Raw genomic sequence first — 4,650 nt, 5'->3', positions numbered from 1 at the left:
CGTAAATGGGTGCATGGCCGAAAGTTAAGCTGGTCTCGTGCTGGTGCTATTGATGAGCGGATAATTTATACGCTTTTTGGCATTGTTTTTATATAGTTTATAGTATGATTTAGATACTTTTTAGTATATTTTTATTAGTTTTTAAGCAAAATTCATATTTCTGGACTTTACTATGAGTTTGTGTGTTTTTCTGTGATTTCAAGTATTTTCTGGCTGAAATTGAGGGACCTGAGCAAAAATCTGATTCAGAGGCTGACAAAGGACTGCAGATGCTGTTGGATTCTGATCTCCCTGCACTCGAAATAGAATTTTTGGAGCTACATAAGTCCAAAGGGCGCGCTCTCAACTGCGTTGAAAAGTAGACAACCAGGGCTTTCTAGAAATATATAATAGTCCATACTTTTTCCGAGTTTAGACGACGCAAACGCTGTTTAACGCCAGCTTTCTGCCCTATTCTGGCATTAAACGCCAGAAACAAGTTGCAAAGCAGAGTTAAACGCCAGAAACAAGTTACAAACTGGCATTTAACTCCAAGAAAGACCTCTACACATGAAAGCTTCAATGCTCAGCCCAAGCACACACCAAGTGGGTCCGGAAGTGGATTTCTGCATCATTTACTCATTTCTGTAACCCTAGTAACTAGTTTAGTATAAATAGAACTTTTTACTATTGTATTAGACATCTTTGATTAGTTTTATGCTATCTTAGACATTGGAAGCTAGCCTCACGGCCATGCCTGGACCTTCATCACTTATGTATTTTCAACGGTGGAGTTTCTATACACCATAGATTAAGGTGTGGAGCTCTGCTGTTCCTCGAGTATTAATGAAAAATACTATTGTTCTTCTATTCAATTCATGCTTATTCTTATTCTAAGATATTCATTAGCACTTCAACCTGATGAATGTGATGATCCGTGACACTCATTACCATTCTCACTTATGAACGCGTGCCTGACAAACACTTCCGTTCTACCTGCGAAAGCTAGAGTGTGTATCTCTTGGATTCCTGGTCCGCGACGCATGGTTGTCTCTCCTGACAACAGAGCCTTCCAATCCGTAAGATCAGAGCCTTCATGGTATAAGCTAGAATCAATTGGCAGCATTCTTGAGATCCAGAAAGTCTAAACCTTGTCTGTGGTATTTCGAGTAGGATCTGGGATGGGATGACTGTGACGAGCTTCAAACTTGCGATTGTAGGGCGTGGTGACAGATGCAAAAGGATAGTAAATCCTATTCCTACATGATCGAGAACCAACAACTAATTAGCCATGCGAAAAACCGTAGAGGACCATTTTCACTGAGAGGACGGAAAATAGCCATTGACAACGGTGACGCCCAACATACAGCTTGCCATAGAAAGGAGTATGAAGGATTGGATGAAGGCAGTAGGAAAGCAGAGATTCAGAAGGAACAACGCATCTCCATACGCTTATCTGAAATTCCCACCAATGAATTACATAAGTATCTCTATCTTTATTTTATGTTTATTTATCTTTTAAATTATTAAAACTCCATAACCATTTGAATCCGCTTGACTGATATTTACAAGATGACCATAGCTTGCTTCAAGCCGACAATCTCCGTGAGATCGACCCTTACTCACGTAAGGTTTATTACTTGGACGACCCAGTGCACTTGCTGGTTAGTTGTGCGAAGTTGTGACAAAGAGTTGAGATTACAATTGTGCGTACCAAGTTGTTGGCACCATTGAGATCACAATTTCGTGCACCAGTTTTTGGCGCCGTTGCCGGGGACTGTTCGAGTTTGGACAACTGACGGTTCATCTTGTTGCTTAGATTAGGTAATTTTTATTTTATTTTCAAAAAGTTTTCAAAAATTTTTCTTCTTTTTAATTTTTCCAAAATTTATTTTTGAAAAATAAAAAAAAATTTATAAAATCATAAAATCAAAAATATTTTTGTGTTTATTGTTCGAGTCTAGAGTCAAGTTTTAAGTTTGGTGTCAATTGCATTTTTAATTTTTCTAAAAAAATTTTCGAAAACTCATGCATGGTGTTCTTCATGATCTTCAAGTTGTTCTTGGTAAGTCTTCTTGTTTGATCTTCATATTTTTTTGTTTTGTGTCTTTTGTTATTTTTCACATGCATTTTTGAATTCATAGTGTCTAAACATTAAAAATCTCTAAGTTTGGTGTCTTGCATGTTTTTCTTTTCTTGAAAATTTTTCAAAAATAAGTCTTGATGTTCATCTTGATCTTCAAAGTGTTATTGGTGTTCATCATGACATTCATAGTGTTCTTGCATGCATCATTTGTTTTAATCCAAAATTTTTATGTGTTGAGTCATTTTGTGGTTTTTTTCTCTCCTCATTAAATTCAAAAAATCAAAAAATATTTTTTTCCTTATTTTACTCATAATTTTCGAAATATTTGGGTTGACTTAGTCAAAAAATTTTAAAATAAGTTGTTTCTTGTTAGTCAAGTCAAGATTTCATTTTTAAAAATCTTATCTTTTCAAATCTTTTTCAAAAATCAAATCTTTTTTTCATTTTTTCTTATTATTTTCGAAAATTTTAAAAATTGATTTCAAAATCTTTTTCTTAATTTTATTTCATAATTTTCGAAAACTTTACTAACAATTAAAGTGATTGATTCAAAAATTTGAAGTTTGTTATTTTTTTGTTAAGAAAGGTTCAATCTTTAAATTCTAGAATTATATCTTTTAGTTTCTTGTTAGTCAAGTAATAAATTTTAATTTTAAAATCAAATCTTTTTAATTTCTTTTTCAAAACTTTTTCAAAATAAATTTTAATCATATCTTTTCAATCATATCTTTTTCAATCATATCTTTTTCAAAATCAATTTCAAAATCTTTTCTAACTTCTTATCTTTTCAAAATTGATTTTCAAATCTTTTTCAACTAACTAATTGACTTTTTTGTTTGTTTTAAAATTCTTATCTTTTTCAAAACCACCTAACTACTTTTCTCTCTCTAATTTTCAAAAATCACCTTCCTCTTTTTCAAAATTCTTTTTAATTAACTAATTATTTTAAATTTTAATTTTTCTTTTCTTAATTTTCAAATTTTAACTAATAATTAAAATAAAAACAAAAATATTTTTCTTCTCTTTTAGTTAATATTCGAATTCCCTCCCTCTCTCATCTTTTTCTATTTATTTATTCATTTACTAACACTTCTCTTTATCTCAAAATTCGAACCCTCTCTTCTCCTCTGTGTTCGAATTTTTCTCTCCTCCTTCTTCTATTCTTTTCTTCTTCTACTCACATAAAGGAATCTCTATACTATGACATAGAGGATTCCTCTTTCTTTTCTGTCCTCTTCTTTTTCATATGAGCAGGAGCAAAGACAAGGACATTCTTGTTGAAGCAGATCCTGAACATGAACGAACTCTGAAGAAGAAGCTAAGAGAAGCTAAAGCACAACAATCCAGAGAAAACCTTACAGAGAATCTCAAAAAAGAAAGAGACATGGCCGAACCCAACAACAATGCAAGGAAGATGCTTGGTGGCTTTACTGTACCAAATTCCAACTTACATGGAAGAAGCATCTCAATCCCTGCCATTGGAGCAAATAATTTTGAGCTAAAGCCTCAATTAGTTTCTCTGATGCAAAAGAATTGCAAGTTTTATGGACTTCCATCAGAAGATCCTTTTCAGTTCTTAACTAAATTCTTGCAAATCTGTGATACTGTTAAGACCAATGGGGTTGATCCCGAGGTCTACAGGCTTATGCTTTTCCCTTTTGCTGTAAGAGACAGAGCTAGAACATGGTTGGACTCTCAACCTAGAGATAGCCTGAACTCTTGGGATAAGCTGTTCACAGCTTTCTTAGTCAAGTTCTTTCCTCCTCAAAAACTGAGAAAGCTTAGAGTGGATGTTCAAACCTTCTGACAGAAAGAAGGTGAATCCCTCTATGAAGCTTGGGAAAGATACAAGCAACTAACCAAAAAGTGTCATTCTGACATGCTTTTAGAATAGACCATCCTGGATATATTCTATGATGGTCTATTTGAATTATCTAAGATGTCATTGGACCATTCTGCAGGTGGATCTATTCACCTGAAGAAAATGCCTGTAGAAGCTCAGGAACTCATTGACATGGTAGCAAATAACCAGTTCATGTACACTTCTGAAAGGAATCCTGTGAGTAATGGGACGCCTCAGAGGAAGGGAGTTCTTGAAATTGATGCTCTGAATGCCATATTGGCTCAGAACAAAATGTTGACTTAGCAAGTCAATATGATTTCTCAGAGTTTGAATGGATTGCAAAATGCATCCAACAGTACTAAAGAAGCATCTTCTGAAGAAGAAGCTTATGATCCTGAGAACCCTGCTATGGCAGAGCTGAATTACATGGGTGAAGCCTATGGAAACATCTATAATTTCTCATGGAGAAATCATCCAAATTTCTCATGGAAGGATCAACAAAAGCCCCAACAAGGCTTTAATAATGGTGGAAGAAATAGGTTTAGCAATAGCAAGCCTTTTTCATCATCCTCTCAGCAACAGACAGAGAATTCTGAGTAGAGTCCCTCTAGCTTAGTAAACATAGTCTCTGATCTATCTAAGGCCACTCTAAGTTTCATGAATAAAACAAGGTCCTCCATTAGGAATTTGGAGGCACAAGTGGGTCAGCTGAGTAAAAGAGTCACTGAAACTCCTCCTAGTA

The 4,650-nt window shown here is 34.5% G+C and overlaps 1 non-coding gene across 1 annotated transcript; it reads right to left on the bottom strand.

Moving 5' to 3' along the window:
* Positions 1 to 3,842: 3,842 nt before the first annotated feature.
* Positions 3,843 to 3,946, bottom strand: LOC130978350 (small nucleolar RNA R71). The gene has a single exon (XR_009085998.1). It is a non-coding gene; the product is annotated as a small nucleolar RNA R71 (small nucleolar RNA).
* Between the last annotated feature and the right edge of the window lie 704 nt (positions 3,947 to 4,650).

This window comes from Arachis stenosperma, chromosome 4, assembly GCF_014773155.1.
Source record: "Arachis stenosperma cultivar V10309 chromosome 4, arast.V10309.gnm1.PFL2, whole genome shotgun sequence".
Lineage (NCBI taxonomy): Eukaryota > Viridiplantae > Streptophyta > Magnoliopsida > Fabales > Fabaceae > Arachis > Arachis stenosperma.
This window is presented reverse-complemented; position numbering and strand designations above follow the sequence as displayed.